This window comes from Nycticebus coucang, chromosome 8, assembly GCF_027406575.1.
Source record: "Nycticebus coucang isolate mNycCou1 chromosome 8, mNycCou1.pri, whole genome shotgun sequence".
NCBI classification, from domain to species: Eukaryota; Metazoa; Chordata; class Mammalia; order Primates; family Lorisidae; genus Nycticebus; species Nycticebus coucang.
In genome coordinates, this window is record NC_069787.1 from 35,577,209 (window position 1) to 35,594,770 (window position 17,562).

The window sequence follows — 17,562 nt, forward strand, 5'->3', positions numbered from 1 at the left end:
AAGCTAGACCTCCCATTTGATCCTGCAATCCCATTACTGGGCATCTACCCAGAAGGAAAGAAATCCTTTTATCATAAGGACACTTGTACTAGACTGTTTATTGCAGCTCAATTTACAATCGCCAAAATGTGGAAACAGCCTAAATGCCCACCAACCCAGGAATGGATTAACAAGCTGTGGTATATGTATACCATGGAATACTATTCAGCCATTAAAAAAAATGGAGACTTTGCATCCTTTGTATTAACCTGGATGGACGTGGAAGACATTATTCTTAGTAAAGCATCACAAGAATGGAGAAGCACGAATCCTATGTACTCAATTTTGATATGAGGACAATTAATGACAATTATGGTTATGGGGGGGGAACAGAAAAAGGGAAGGAGAGAAGGGGGTGGGGCCTTGGTGTGTGTCACACTTTATGGGGGCAAGACATGATTGCAAGAGGGACTTTACCTAACAATTGCAATCAGTGTAACCTGGCTTATTGTACCCTCAATGAATCCCCAACAATAAAAAAAAAAAAGAAAATTTTTTTAAAAAATTAAAAAATAAATAAAGAATGTAAATTAAGTCTCAAAAAAAATATGATATTGGCTGTGGGTTTGCTGTAGATGGTCGTTATCAGTTTAAGAAATTTCCCTTTTGTACCGATTTTCTCAAGTGTTCTGATCATGAAGGGATGCTGGATATTATCAAAAGCTTTTTCAGCATAGATTGAGAGAATCATATGGTCTTTGTTTTTTAATTCGTTTATGTGCTGGATTACATTTATAGATTTACGTATATTGAACCAGCCTTGAGACCCTGGGATAAAACCGACTTGGTCATGATGTATAATTTGTTTGATGTGTTGCTGGATTCTGTTTGTTAGGATCTTGTTGAATATTTTTGCATCTATATTCATTAGTGATATGGGTCTATAATTTTCTTTTCTTGTTGGGTCTTTTCCTGGTTTGGGGATCAGGGTGATATTTGCTTCATAGAACGTGTTTGGTAGTCTTCATTCTTTTTCTACCTTTTGGAACAGGTTGAGTAATATAGGTACTAATTCCTCTTTAAAAGTTTGGTAGAATTCTGATGTGAAACCATCTGGTCCCGGGCTTTTCTTTTTAGGGAGGTTTTGTATGGTTGATGCTATTTCCCAACTTGATATGGGCCTGTTCAACATTTCCACTTGATTCTGGCTAAGTCTTGGAAGGTGATGTGCTTCCAAGTATCTGTCAATTTCCTTCAGATTTTCATATTTCTGAGAAAAGTTTCTTGTAATATTCATTAAGGATTTTTTGATTTCTGAGGAGTCTGTTGTTATGTTGTCTTTATTGTTTCTGATTGATGAGATTAGAGATTTTACTCTTTTTTTCCTGGTTAGGTTGGCCAAAGGTTTATCTATTTTATTGACCTTTTCAAAAAACCAGCCTTTTGATTTATTGATCTGTTGTATTATTCTTTTGTTCTCAATTTCATTTAATTCTGCTCTAATTTTGGTTATTTCTTTTCTTCTTACTGGGTTTGGGGTTGGAATGTTCTTCCTTTTCCAGTTGCTTGAGATGTCCCATTAAGTTGTTAACTTCCTCTCTTGCCCGTTGTCTTGTGGAAGGCTTTCAGTGCTATAAATTTCCCTCTTAAAACTGCCTTTGTGGTGTCCCAGAGGTTCTGATAGTTCATGTCTTCATTGTTGTTTTGTTCCTAAAAATTGGCGATTTCTTTCTTAATCTCATCTCTGACCCAGCTATCATTCAGCATAAGGTTATTTAACTTCCATGTTTTTGTATGAGTATGCAGCTTCCTGTTGTTACTCAGCTCAAGTGTTATTCCATAGTGGTCCGAAAAGATGCATGGAATAATTTCTATTCCTTTAAATTTACTGAGGTTAGACTTGTGACCTAAGATGTGATCGATTTTGGAGTAAGTTCCATGGGCTGATGAGAAGTATGTGTATTCAGTTTTGTTGGGATGAAATGTTCTGTAAATGTCTGCTAAATCCAAATGTTGGATGGTTAGGTTCAAATCTAAGATTTCTTTGTTCAGCTTCTTGTTGGAGGATCGATCCAACACTGCCAAAGGAGTGTTGAAATCTCCGACTATTATGGAACTGGAGGAAATCAAGTTGATCATGTCTGTTAGAGTTTCTTTTATAAATTGAGGTGCATTCTGGTTGAGTGCATAGATATTAATAATTGAGATCTCATCATATTGAGAATTACCTTTAACAAATATGAAGTGACCATTCTTGTCCTTCCTTACTTTTGTTGGTTTAAAGCCTATTGTATCTGCAAATAAAATTTCAACACCTGCTTTTTTCTGATTACCATTTGCCTGAATTATGGAGGACCATCCTTTCACCCTGAGTCTGTATTTGTCTTTTAAGTTAAGATGTGACTCTTGTATGCAACAAATATCTGGCCTGAGTTTTTGTATCCAGTCAGCTAACCTATGACTCTTTAGAGGACAGTTTAAGCCATTCATATTAATGGAGACTATTGATAAGTCTAGTGAAGTTTTGGGTATCGAGTTTTTCAAAAGTCCAGTGGGCACCCTGAGGGCCAGGTGCATCTTAGGTTCAGTAAAGCGGACCTCTGGGTCAGCCCCGCCCTGGGAGTTTCCCCGGTTTGCAAGTTGGAGTTGCCTCAGGCAAATCCTATACTCAGAGTCTCTGGTTGCCCAGGGAGATAGGGGGTGTGGCTTCAGAATATTCGGTAGTGAGCCGCATTGCTAGCAAAAGAGGGCTGCTGTTCTATGGCTCAGGCAACCGTTGCTCTTGTGTAGCTCCCTTCGGGCCAAATGTTCTCTCTCCGCTCCCGTACCCGAGTCTGCACTGACTGGCTGCAGCCCAGCACTGTCTACACCCCTCAAGCAATCACCCAAGAGTCTGGACTTCTGGGGGACCAGCCTCCAGACCTTGGAGTGAGAGCAGAGGGGAGCGCAGGGAGCACTGGGAGCCTGGGGTTGTGGGCAGAGAACACACACAGCTTTACACAGTTTTATGCCTGGCCGTATCATCACCGAAAGACGGTTGTCACACTGTGCCTCAGGGAACTGCCACTCTGGTGCGGTCCTCTCTCCGCCGACCGGGACTGGCCTCCAGACCTCAGTGTGAGTGAAGGGGAGTGCTGGGAGCTCAGAATTTCATGTAGAGACTATATACAGTTTATACAGTTTTATGCCTGGCAGGAGGATGCTGTGGCACCCTAGTAGGGGAGGTAGGTCCAGTTTTTAGAGGGTCTCTCCCATGGAGTGTAGTGGGAGGACTTTTGAATTCTGCCCGATTGTTTGTGGGGCACTCTGAGCCATTCTCATGGGGGAGGGGACTCCCGTCCACTTGGTGATGGATTTTGTACCTTTTGTTTGTATCCTTGTGGTTGCAGCTCGCCTCAGCAGGGTTGACGTGAGTTCTTCAACCTTCTCTCTTAGTGCAGCTCAAATCCACCAGGTTACTTGCTGAATTTTTGTCCTTTAACTCTCCTACTGGATGGGAGCCTCTGTGGAAAGCTGGCTTCAATCAGCCATCTTGTCTCCTCTCTGAAATCCTCTCTTTTTATAAGGGCACTAGTTCCACTTATGAGGGCCCCACCCTCATGATGTAATCACCTAATATTATCACCTTTGGGGTTAGAATTTCAACATAAAAATTTGAGGTGACTGCTGCATAGTATTCCATGGTATACATGTACCACAATTTATTAATCCGTTTATGGGTTGATGGGACTTGGGCTTCTTCCATGACTTGGCAATTATGAATTGAGCTGCAATGAACTTCTGTGAAACCAATTTATAATCACTTACACTTGCATATGAAAAATGAAACATAACTTTAGCCTAGGATGGAGGGAGAGGGGAGGGGAGAGGGTGGGAGGGATCGTAGGGGATAGTAGGGGGACCACATCTATGGAGCACATTGCAAGTACAAGTTGGATCTATAATGTGTAGAACACAAATGTCCTAATGCTATAATTGGGTAAATGAGGTGAAAGCTATGTTGAGTAGTATGAAGTAAGCACTCCTATTTGTACAAATAATCAACACATTGAAAATGGCATAAATGTATTTATAATCTATGTACAAAAGACTTAATAAAAAAATTTGAGGTGATACAAACTTTCATTCAGTCTGTAATACTCCCTAATAATTTATATGTGTACATTTTAGGTTGGGTTATCACTGAAATGAAAATTTGTTTGTGTAAGTAACCCATGAGAAAGTGTTCCCAGAAGAACTGGTAGGGAAGAGGGACAGAAGAAATGAAGGGAGTCATGCTGGAGTATAACTCAATGCGTAGGGATATCTAGGGTCAGACACATATGGCCTTAGAGTTGACCCAATCAGGGGCAAGGAACGGACTAGCTGAATTCCCATCTAAGTCAGCAGTGAAAAACTTCTAGATTTTTAGGCAATGTAGCAGCCTGTGCCCAGATGCCAAAAGAGCAACACAAGTGTTGGCTGTTGAATGTAGGAGCTCACTGGGATCTCACATAAACTCAGGTGGTAAAGGGATTGAAAAGGATGACCTGAAGCCTTGATAGGTCTTCTATTACACATACTTTCTTTCCTTTCCTAGATAGTAGCTTCTCTAGGGTGAAGACTAGAATCCTCTTTTCAACCCTGTATGTATCTTTATAACACCAACACCTAGCACTGGGCCAGCCTTTTGCTGCATTGACTTGTGAAGTTGCACAACATTCAGAATGGCCCCATTCTTGGTTTAATACTCTGCCGTCATTATTTTGAAATTCTTAATATTATAATTATTGAGCAATTTTTGTTTTGCTCTGGGTCTGGCAAATTATGTGGCCAGTCCTGTCTAGCACAGTGTCTGGCACAAAAGAGGCAACCAATATGATTTTATTGAGTGAAGGAATAAATGCCCAGCATTCACTAGTCAGCTAATAAATGAAACTGAATGGTATATCAGAAAGCACTGCCACTTTTTATCCTGAAGCTTGAAAATAAAGATGCTGCAGCTGGTCTTGCCATCCAACTTCTCTCCTCCCCACAGTCTTTCTACCTCTCTAGAGTCCTTAAGAGGGGAGGGCTGTACTTGTTTATTTTGAGCTGCTATTTATTTTTCTCTTTCTGTGACACAGAAAATTCTTGGCAGCAAGCAGCCTCAGGGTAACACTATTTTTATTTCTCCAGCAGAATAATTAAATTTAGGATCAGTTGCTTTTCTTCAGCAGAGTGGCTGTGGGCAAAGTGGAATGAACAGGCTGCTACAGAGGGTTGGCTGGGATGGGGGTCCAGAGACATTAGAAACATCGGTCTGCAGCATATTTACTATGAGTCTGAATGGGGAGGAGAGAGTGAGGGCTTTGCTAAGATCAGTTCATCTGACCTCTCTGATGTGTAGGGAAAGCACGACCATTTCTTAGAAGTGGAGCTCTAGGAATGACTAGACCACAGACCACCAAACTATAAGCTCACCAGCCAAATATGACCCACTATTTATTTTGTAAGTAAAGTTTTGATGGAATACAGTCATGACCATCCATTTGCATATCATCTATAGCTTTTTTTTGGCGTATAACAACAAAGTTGAGCTATGTGACAGAGATTGTATCACCTGTAAAGCTGAAAGTATTCCATGTCTTTTATAGACAAAGGTTTGTTGACTACTGATCTAGAAGGAACCCTCGACATTTGTTCTGGGGAATGTTACCAATCTTTTAGGGTGCTCTACACAAAGAGGACTCTATGGTCAAATCTATTTCCTCTTGGCATTTCAAAACCATGCCACCCTATTATAGGAGATGCTGTTCATGCCCTCCTGTATCCTCTGCACACTCTACCCACTGTAAGCTCTTATGGTGCTTGCCCTAGGTTCTTGTTCTGTTTTTTTTTTTTTGTTTTTGTTTTTGTTTTTTTTGGTTTTTGGCCGGGGCTGGGTTTGAACCCGCCACCTCCGGCATATGGGACCGGCGCCCTACTCCTTGAGCCACAGGTGCCGCCCGGTTCTTGTTCTGTTATTTGTTTTCTTTCCTTTCTGGCCTGGACAGTATGTGTGGAGGCCTGCAGGGCATGCTGAAGTATCTGAGAGTCAATGGTTTTGAAAGCTGACGTCAAGCAATGACCAACAGCACCTCGGAGAAAATTCTGCAGCTTTCTCGCTTGTGGGTTGGGACAACTCTGAGGCACAGTCCACGCAGTCTCGCAGAGCTCATCAGTGGGACTGAACTCCAGATGCCCACAGTTGTAAACCTGCTCATTATTGTACCCTGTATTCCTTGGCTTTACTTCTACTGCAGTTACATTAGTATAAACTAATTCTATGCTAGTTCTTTTCTTAGAATATGTATTCGAGGGAATACAAATCAAGATACCTACCAATTAGAGCCTCTGAGAAGTTCTGAAATAAAAATATAGATGGTCTCAATTTACAATCATTTGACTTATGATTTTTCAACTTTATGATGGTGCAAAAGTAATATGCATTCATCTTGTTTTTCACTGTAAGCACAGTATTCAATAAATTCCATGAGATATTCAACACTTTATTATAGAATAGGTTTTGTGTCAAATGATTTTTGCCCAGCTGTAGTATAAGTGTTTTTGGCACATGTAGGGTACACTAGGCTAAGCTATGATGTTAAATGACATAGAGGTATTAAGTGAATTTTAACTTAATGATATTTTCAATTTATAATGGGTTCATCAGGATATAACCCCATCATAAGTTGAGGAGCATCTGTACAAACCTTTTAAACATGACCTTCAAGGCTTTTTCTGTCCTGGACTCTATCCAATTTCTCTGCCTAATTTCCCACATTTCTCTCACATGTTTGACTTATACTGCATTGGGGTAATAACAAACTTTTTAATTTTTTCAGTTTATTGAACTTGCCATGCTCTTGACAATGTTATTCTTTTTCCTCACTGCCTTGAAAACTCCTACTCATCTTCAGATAAGATATCATCTAGGAAGTCATCCCCAAATAATCCCCAAACCAGGGTAAAGAGTTCCTATTGAGCATTTCCTTGTTTTCCCTCTTATGTCATTTATTTATTATTTTTTATTAAGTCTTTTGTGCATAGATCATAAATACATTTATGCCATTTTCGATGTATTGACTATTTGTACAAATTGGAGTGCTTACATCATACTAATCAACATAGTTTCACCTCATTTACCCAATTATAGCATTAGGACATTTGTGTTCTACACATGACATTTATTGAAACTTGTAACTTCTCTTTTCTACAAACTGTGAATTATCTAGTTCAGTAAGTACCATGATACCTCCAGGTAGCTCCATAAAAACAAGGACCATATAGCATTTGAGACTAATTGAGCTATCTATATCTTATCCTTGTGCCAAAGGCTTGTGATGTGTTGTGATAGTTGGGTATAAGAAGTACAGTATTAAAAGCCATAAGTCTGTTAATCCTGGTGTGTAAAGATACACCCTGAGTTATAATTCAAAGTTACAACTGGAAAAGAGGCAAACAAACAAATAAAAAAACCCCCCAAAACCAAAACCTGTTTGACTAGAATGGGGCCTAGAGAAGAAAAGAGTTTTCAGAAAGACAATGGGGATGGGTGCTGAGTAGACTAAATAATAGGTGTCCACAGCAGTGACAGAGTAAGGTGGCAGATCAGGAGAAAAGCCCAGGGCTTCTGACTACAACCCTCACTGGCACAAGTTAATTACTGAGTACTCCCACATGAAAGGAAGGCCCTATCTTTGCAAAGACCAGGAGAGTGCGTTACCAGATGTGAGGCTAGGGTCAGAATTTGAGTCATCAGAAGTTGAGTAACAAGCCACCTGAAAGCAAGACCTAAAGGAAAACCAATTAGGCCTATGTCTTCTGCTTGTGCTTCCTAGTTAACATCAAGGGGATGGAGGGATGAAGACTTAAATAAACATTATTTATGGATTAACCAAAAAAAAAAATCAGGACCATGTCCCTCTCTCTCTTAATTCTCTGTATTCTAGAACCTCCTCACCCCCATCCACTCCACCCCCAGCTCCCAAGTGCTTCATACTGATTTATTGACCACGTAGATGGGGTTGAATGCTTGTGTAATCTTCGTATTGTAGTAGAGCTACCATGCAGCTTCTGGACCAGTTTTTTGGTCAATCTTTAGTCAGGTTCCTTTGAGCCCTCTTTTCTATTAGGCCTTGTCCTTGGACTGTACAGCCCAGTTTAGTGTGAATGCCCCACCCTTGATAGCCAATGAAGTTCCTCATCTCCTCACCCCTTGAAACCTAACCCAGTTCCTCTTAGTAATTTTCTATCCACTCCTTCACTCTGTCCATTGGCTATAATCCTCATTTGCCCCTTTCGTATTCAGAGTTGATTTCAATTTCTCTCCTGTGTTGCAATAGTCTCAAATAAAATCTTCCTTGTCTGTTTATCTTGGAGTTGAGGTCAGTCTTGTATTGAAATCTCTCTCTGCTACTGCAGTAACTCAAACAATGTCTGTCTTGCTATTTTTAGTAATAGTTGGGTACAATTTCTCTTTAACAGAGGGTCTGCTCCTTTGTGTTTGAAACTCAGTACAGGCCCATGAGAAATGGAGATTCCTGGACAGCCTGGAGCTTCGCCCCTAACCCTCTACCTTTTAAGCACTCTAATTGCAGTGATTCAGTGGGAAAGAGATTTGATACCTATTTCCAGCTTCATTTCTTACCATTCTTCTATGGTCCTGAGTCAAGATGAGCCCTCCTAAGGATACAGAAATGAGTAAGAATCTTCTGTTTTGAGGCAGCCAATACACAGATCGCTATGAAAGATTTCAGAGGTACTGTGTTATGGTCCATTATCTCACTTCTGAGAAACATAGTAGACAGCATTCTTTCTGATTTAATTGTACAAATTTCAACCTGCTTAGCTTATCAGTGTTGCTGGGCTTCATGATTTTCCTTTCATCTGGATTTTACATAGCTTGATTTTTGTGTATCTCAAAACTTTCATAATGACCTATAAAGATTTCTGTGATAAAGTGCTTTCCACAGCTTTTTTATCATCCCCTGATCAGCTCAGGACAGTTAAAATAAAGATCAGAGATAATATCATAAAAGTTTGTTTTGTGTGTGATCTCAGAGTATAAGCATAAGCCCCACCTGCTATGTCTAGTTTAATTTCAAAAGGATTCCAGCAGTCAAGAAACCCCAGTTACCTCTCAGATGATGACTTCAGAGATTAGAAGAGATTTCCATTCTTCACTTCTCCTCCCATCCTGATTTCAGAGAAGGAGCTGGGTGGAGGGAAATCTAGCAAGGACAGCTCCTGAGCAATGCTATACAATTTAAAGTCTTTGCTATTCCATGCATGCTTTTCAGGGAGAATAAAAACCTTTCCTTGTAGACCAAAGTGTCAGAGAAATCGAAGATCATTTAGAAACCTCCTTGTGGTTCTCCCTTTCCCACCTTTAATTTCATCATTGATTTTCATAAGCCCTTCAGAGGCACCCACAGTACCTAAAGCTTCATTCCTTCAAAAAGTGAGGCTGGGAGAAATCAGCTAGTTCCAAGTATTTACAGACCATTACGGTATAAGCAGCCTTATACCCAAGTAAACCCCATCTTTCTCCTGAGTCCTCCACCTCTTCAGGTGAGAGATCCAGAGATTCCCCAGGATTAACCTGTCCCCATTATGGGCTGTACATCTGTTGGAGGTCAAAGTACATTCCTAGGGTTAAAAGGCCAAGAAATTGGATTGAGAAGCAGATGTGGCTAGTAAAGTTACTTTTAATCTAGAGATAAATTGTTGAATTTTTAAATGGCTTTATCTTATAAATAAAAATGTGCTTTGACAAATTGACTGAGCTGGGTGAGTCCAAAAATAAGTAAGAAAGAGAGGGTTCTTGAATGCTCATGTAGTTCTTTCCTGAGATATTCATAACTGGCAGGTAGTTCTGGCTTCTTGGCTTCTCTGTCCTGGTGGATTTCCCACTCTGTGTGGACTTTATTTGCCATTAAACTATAGGGATACTTTATTCTCAGTGTCTTTGAGCTCGAGAATATTCTTGAGACTATTCTGTGTCTTTGAAAATGGCAGTATTCTAGATAATCAAACTGTTTGTTTGCTAGTCTTGAGCTAAACTGAATGCAATCTTAAATCAAGTCTACATCTTCCCTTCCATCAATTGTGAGAACTAGCATAGTCTTTGGGATTATACTTAGCTTACTCATCTACCACTAGAGAGCACCTGGGTTTTCTTTTTTCAGTAAGACATTGACCTGCATCTAAGCAAACATATTAATATTCCCCTTTCCACTCCTTTTATTTGAGAAAGATGCATTCATTGCTTCATTCATTCGTCTACTCAATATTCAAGCACCTATACTAGAGGCAGGCACTGTTCTAGGTGCTGAGGCTACTATATATAAGACAGGCAGGGCTCTTGTTTTTAAAAGATCTTACAGGGCAGTGAATGGCCATGGGAATTGTCCTGTGTGGCACTTTCAAAATATATATAAAGCATATCCTTCATGACTCTAATCAAAAAATGATTGAAAATTTCTCAACTTTTCTTGCCACCTTCCCATCCTGTTTTTTCCCTCAAGGACATTATCCTCTTGCTGACATCTAGCCCTCTGTGTACTAAGCTCATGCCACAGACTACCAAGGTCAAAAAGGTAGAAGAAACTGATGTTTAAGTGATTAGAAGTTGTCCATGGACACTTGGCACCTTGTTATAATTTTCTTTTTAAAAATCTTGGTGTGCCCTTTTGGGGGCAAGACAAGAGTGTAAGAGGGACTTTACCTAACAAATGCAATCACTGTAACCTGGTTTATTGTACCCTCAATGAATCCCCAACAATAAAAAAAAAAAATCTTGGTGTGCACTGAAGAATATCAGACTGGGGAGAAATTTTAGGAAAATCTGGTCATAGTGCCCCTTTTTACTAAGTAGGGAAGAATCTGAGAGCCAGAGAAGAGGAAGCAAGCACAGTGTAGAAATTTCTGACCTCTACATCAGTGTTTCCACTGTACCATGTGCTAAGGTCTGGAAGATGCTTTCTCCCTCTCAGGGGCTCTGCTGCGCTCCCTTTCTTTCTTCTATATTCTTCTTCCTACCATTTATACTTTCTTTAAGGAAAACCATTGGCTAGGGGCCACACAGATTTAGACAGTCCATTGCCTTCCCCCACAGGAATAATTTCCTGGAAAACTAAACTAAATAACACAGAGAGGGAAAGGAAAACATGCTACGTTGTTATTGCTATAGGCGAAAAGCCTATATGCCTCTGTGCCCACCATTCTGAGAGAGAGCAGAGACAAATTCTTACTTTGCACCGCAAGGAAGAAACTGGGGCAGCACCCCGACAAGGCTGTTAAGCCTGAGTGCTTAGGAGGTAAAAGTCCAGTGCTCAGAAGCTGGCCGAGGGGGCTGAGGCATGCAGGCATGTCATCAGTATGTCTTAGGAATCTCCGGGCTGTGGTTTTGTAAGATAAGTCTCTACCTCCGAGTGGTTTGGGCCTCCAGAGAGCAGGAGAATTATCAACCTTTTCCCTGCAGTGGTCTTGTGACTTAGCGGTTTACGGGAAAAATGGCTAACAGCATGTTTTTCCAGGACTACTATTTTTAAATATAATAGAAAGTTTAAAAGAATGAATATCAGTTGATCAGTAGATTAGCAGATTCCAGGAAAAGGTTAATTTGTTTTTACAATATACCTATAAAGTGATTGTGTGATTATTGATTAACAGTCTGTACATGCAGAACTGGCTATATAAGCCAGGTAGAAATAAAGAAGTTTGCTATTTGCCACCAAGAGCATCTAGCCCCTTTTATTACACACTATTTCAATAAGCAGGTCTATACTCTGCAGCATCGACCACCCAAGAGAAAATCACGCAACATTTCACATTAAAGAAAAAAATCCCTCTTGATTCCTTTGGGCTCTGGGCATGTGAAATGCTGCTGCTTCCTCTTCTTCCTCTTCATTTTAGAGAATAACCTATTATAATTAGGCATAAACTGTAGAAAGTGGAGAGACTCTCTTTTTGCAGTTTTACATCCACTCATTATATCACAGACAGAAGCCAAACTGTGTTGCAAAAAGCTGGGTTTGATCTGCCACTTATTGCTCTGAGACCCTGGGTAAGCCACTCAACCTTTCCTGAATTTCATTCTCCTTTCTAAAATAGAGAAATATCAATCTTCCAAAGCTGTTTAGGGAATTGAGTGAAAGACCATAAGGCAGTACTTGAGTGTAGTAGATGTTCTGTGAGGGGCAGCTATTAATAAAAATTTATAATAACAGTTTGTCTAGAATTAGACACATTAGAATAGACATCAGATGTGTGCAAAGCTCTACTTTGTATTCCTGAAATGCTTATATGCCTCTTGAAGTCTCAGCAACGTTTTTAAGAAAACAGGTCCTTTTCTGATCCCAAATTTATATTAAAAAACAAAACAAAACAAAAACCCATGAGCCTGACTCAGGAAAGATGCAGGACTTTCCCATAGTCTCACAGCTCATAGTGGCAGATTTGGGACCAGAGTCTAGGTCCTCTCTCTGTCTGGCCCACTTCTCTAGCTCAGCAATTTCTCTAGGAACAAAGATCTCCCAACCATATGATCTGAATACTCACATCAAGCGGAGGGAATAGAGCCCCTAGTTAGTAATAATTCATATTTTGTTTTTTTTTTATTAAATCATAGCTGTGTACATTGATATAATCATGGGGCATCATAATTCATATTTTGTTACCCAATAAATTAACAGGAATACATGATCTTCCTCAAGTTTGCATGAGTAGGAAACATGCCCCAAATTATATTTTATTAGGTCAGGCAATTAAGCTTGAGAACTCATCCTAGAAAGAGTGCTACATACCTCATGCCTAGTCCACCCTTCAAAGCACTTTTTCTAGGATGACTTTGCAATCTTAATTGCCAGACCTCATACAACAACAGTTCTGACAGCCATTCCAGAAAAAAGAGTTCAAAAATTGCTTTGAAGGGTGGACTAGTTTCTGGAGTCAGTGCATTGCTTTCCAAGGGGAATACTTTGAAGGTAACCATAATGATATTCAGCAATTAGGTATGTAGCAATTTTGCTAGGATGAGTTCATGAACTTAATTGTTCGACCCCATAAGTCATGGTACCTCCTGAATTGGATTATTTAAAAAATTGTACCCCCTAAAGTATCAAAGAGAAATCTGAATCTGTGTGTCTTGGATCAAAATAAGAGAAAAGAGATTTGCTATGCAAATCTCTTAGGCTTGAATTCCGTAGGTCACCCTCTCTGTTTATCAATGGGTTGGACTAACCTTTGTCTTATTCAGCAAACTCATGCCCTTGGTTCTACCAATGCAGAAGGTCAGCTGATAACAGAACTGCTGTTGGTTTTCTTCCAGCCCTCTCCCCTTTTCTTACAAAGGACTATTTAAAGCACAAATCTTGATCTCATAGTTGAACTCATTTTTAGATGCTAAAATAAAGAAAATTGGGGGTTCTGGGACTGCGTATGTTTTTGTCAGGCTCTCCAAATTGCAAGGGTGCCACAGCTCTTGTATAGGAACATCTTGGCTATATTTAATCATAGGCAAACTTCCCAGGGAGTCTCAGGTTAGGTTCTTTTACACAGTGATAATGCACAAAAGGTTTCTCTTGTGGTAACAAATGAAACTATTCCATCAAGATGCTTTTGCTGAGCCCACTTCTAACAAGCAAATAACATTGCCCTTCTAGTCCAAGTTATGGATTTTGTGATAGAGATTCTTATTATTTCCTCTATTAATCATTTCATCCCCAGTGCCTCCCTTCCTTCTTTAAGAACATGCCCAGAGTCAGTTTCCACAGTCCTGCTGCGTGGATGTGTGATTCGCCTTCCTGAGCACTGACAGGCATATTAGGAGTAGTCATTACTAAACTTAGCCAGTCAGCTTCTCTCTCCTGGGGACTGGAGTTGGGCTTCTGAGATGCTGTGGAGTGTCTGTTGAGAATTTAAGGAGAGAATATGGGGACACCATGTTTGGCTCTTGTGCCAAGAAGCGGAAAGAACTGGTCAGGAGATAGAAAGAGAGATATGAAGAGAAATAGAGAATGCAGATGATGATCACATGCAGAGAGAAGCAGAGATTAGAAACCAATGTACTGGAGAAAACTAAGAGATAAACTTAGCTTTGCTTTCCTATTGAAGTTTCCAGTATTTTGTGGTCATTCATTGCCTTCTCTGCCCCTTTACATCATTATGTGCTCCTGTATCCTATTGATAAATACAACCCTTCCCTTTTCTTTTGGTATATGTTTGCCTGTGTATATGTGTATAATTGGTATGAATTTTGTTCCTCACAACCAATGGCTTTCAAGACAGATTTGCATCACAATTGCACCTGTGATGATCAGTAACATTTTCAAGATGGTGCTTTTGGTGTTAGGGCACAGGGCCCTGGAACTGGAACCAAGAAGTGGAACTCCAGTGATCTGGTGTCTGAGCATCATGCTCATCAATTTATCTGTCACTGATGCTTCAACACGTACATGTGCTTTTTGTTCTGTTTGCCATCTTTGCATCAGGCTAAAATAGATTCTATAATTGATATCCCCCTCCAAGGAGCATGACTTTCCATCTGGGGTGGATTTTCAAAATATTCTTACTGGGAGTCCAGAGGGTTGGAAGGGCTCCAAGATTCTTCATCACACCATTGGCCAGGCTCTCTTGTTTCCTCCTCTGAAAGGCGTGAATTTGACCTTCTCATTGGCCACCAAGATTGCCATATTCAGCTTCTTGCAACTAAAACACAAAGGGCTTTGAGGGAGAACAGCCCACAGAATTCTATTTGAGGAATGCCAAATGGTTCTCCAGGGCCCAGCTGCTACTGCTCTCTCTCACACAGTGCCTGAAAAGTGCATAGCTATTTTTGAAGAGTTATAATATTATTGCTCACAACAAAATCTAATATTAAAATTAACAATGCTCTCAAAGAGGGCAGAAAACTCTCAAACTGGCTTGTTGTGTGACTTTGGGAAAATAAAAACCTCTGTATTTCCGTTTCCTCATCTGTCAGATAGTGATAATAATGACACCTCCTTTGAAGGCGTTGAGTGGGTTACTATGTGTAAGGTCCTTAGAACAGTGCCTGGATCATAGTAGGAGCCCTGTGTTTGCCCCCTGCCTCCTGCCAAGAGAGAGAGAGACAGAGAAAAGAAATATGGCTCTTCCCCCCACCATTCAATTCTGAACAAACAGCCCAATGCAGGAAGACTTTGAAAGCTGGACATAAAATACATTTTCTTTATTTTTTTCTCCTTTTGTTAGATGATGATAATTGAGTCTAAAGGCCTCTATTCAACACACTTGCCTCTTGTTAAATTATGAGAAAGTGTAAAGTCCAGAGCTTTCCCTTACATGGCCTGTAAACTCTTGGATTTAGAATGTCTCAAGTAAGGAAATGGGTTTGGGAAGGTTAGGAATGAGGTGATACTTCATTAGACCAAGAGTGAATGTCTCTCTCCTGAAAGCATTTTCTTAATATATGTATGTAAGGCTTACAGTGTTGGACTGGGAAGAAAATGGGAGATGAGAAAAAAACTTGAGAATTTATAACGCTTTTAATAATATTTTTACAATGAATAAAAGTATTTTTTTTATTGCTGAACTAACAAAATTTGTTTCTTCCTTAAGCAACATGTCCATATCAATATGTCAGGGCTTCTGCTCCAAATTGGCATCCCTTAGGATCTAAGCCAACTGAGCAGCCTCCATGGGCATGTTGCCAATTATCACGTCCTGGGGAAAGAGAGAAGTACTTTGATTCTAGGCTCTTAAAGTTTCCACCAAGAAATGACACGTATCACTTCAGCACAAGTGTCACCACCAAAGAATGTTCAACTGAAAAGAAGCAGAGAAGTATACCAGTAGTTTCACTATGTATTTGGCAGAAGAACAGCAATGTCTGGTGAATAGGACTAATACCTCCCACACTATGCACACATGCTTTGCCAGCCAGAAATCCCTGGAAGGGAAGAACTGTGACTCATTCTTTCTTGCTTTTCTCTTGGTACCAGCCTGTAGAAGAAATGCAATACATGTCAGGTGACTGCCTGCCTAACTGTAGAGCTTACGTGTAACTGAAACAAAATGGGGATGAGGGCTGGAAAACTTGGTCTTCTCTTCCCTTGGCTTTTTGGGCACCACTATCCTTCCATTTTACCAGAATTCTGGCTCTGGAATCGATTTCCGGATGCTCCTGAAACACTGGTTAGCCACTCTAAAACTCAGTTCCTGCAGCTTGGAAATGGGGGACATCATTTGTCCCTTACAAAGATTCAGTAAGATGACATCTAGACAGCTAGTGGTTAATAAAGGCTGCAGCTCTAGCTATTGCCCAGTCCTTTCTCTGGGGGTCCTTGGGTTCCATCTGCATGACTGCTGTCCTCAGGCAAGGTCCTACATGAATAAAAGTCTTTGTGAGAGTTTGTCTCAAAGTTCAGGCATTTTGGCTGGGTGTGATGTCTCACTCCCATAATCCTAGCACTCTCGAAGATGGAGATAGGAGGATCACCTGAGCCCAGGAATTTGAGGATGCTTTGAGCTAGACTGACACCAAGGCAGTCTAGCCTGGGCAGAAGAGTGAGACTGTGTCTCAAAAACAAATAAACAGACAAACAAGTTTAGGAATTTTGATAATGTGTGTGTGATTTAAACCAGGGATACAGGAGGTGGTCATGGGGTTATATGTGGTTCTTTGGATATGACGACTTTTAGGTCATTATCTCAAAGAGTTGTGGGTTAAGCCATGGTCACAGATTACAATGTTATTGGGTTTTACTTTTTGTTAAGTCAGATTTATTCAGGTATAATTTACAGATAGTAAAATTCATGTGGTTCTAAGAGTTTGACCAATTCATGTAGTCATGTAACCACCACCATGATTAAAATAGAGAACATTTACATCCCCCTCGAAAGTTCCCTTGTGTCCAGTTGTGGACAATCCCGCTTACCACCCATATTTCTGGCAGCCATGGATTTGGTTTTGAACCTTTCATGGAATGTCAATAAACATCTCTGACCTTTGAACCCACATCAGGTAATAATTTCTTAGCATCCTGTAGCCTTTGCATCGAGTATACTATACAGTATATGCAATCGATTAAATATTGTGCAACATTCTTCTTTTCTGCTAGATTTCTGCAAGGATGTCTGAGGGAAGGGATTGTCTGGTCTGTTCATTACTGTATCCCCAGTGGTACCTTCATGTAGATGCTTGACAAAAATCTAATGAATGAATGAATGAATAAGTGATTAGTATGTCAATGACTCTAGGTCTAGGTAGAGTGCTCTAGGTCACCACTGACTAAGCAAAAGAAATTTGATATTCAGTGGTATCAAATCTATCATATTATAAAGCACCCAGAGACCATAACATTCTAACATTCCTGGAGAGAATGTGGAAAGTTTTTAAGTTAAATTTGGTCTGAATATTAGTAATAAGAATCATGCTAGGCAATCCCAGATGCATGATTAGTATACTCAATTATTTAAAAAATAAGATAGATTGTTTCTATGAAATACATGTACCCCCTAATATTATCAATTTTTAAATCCATAAATACATACATACATAAATGTATAAATACATACATAAATAAATAAATAAAATCA

General features: G+C 40.0%; 1 non-coding gene across 1 annotated transcript; it reads left to right on the forward strand.

Moving 5' to 3' along the window:
* The first annotated feature begins 7,266 nt into the window (after positions 1–7,266).
* Positions 7,267–7,427, forward strand: LOC128593039 (small Cajal body-specific RNA 1). Its single transcript, XR_008382222.1, has one exon. It is a non-coding gene; the product is annotated as a small Cajal body-specific RNA 1 (non-coding RNA).
* The last annotated feature ends 10,135 nt before the right edge of the window (positions 7,428–17,562 follow it).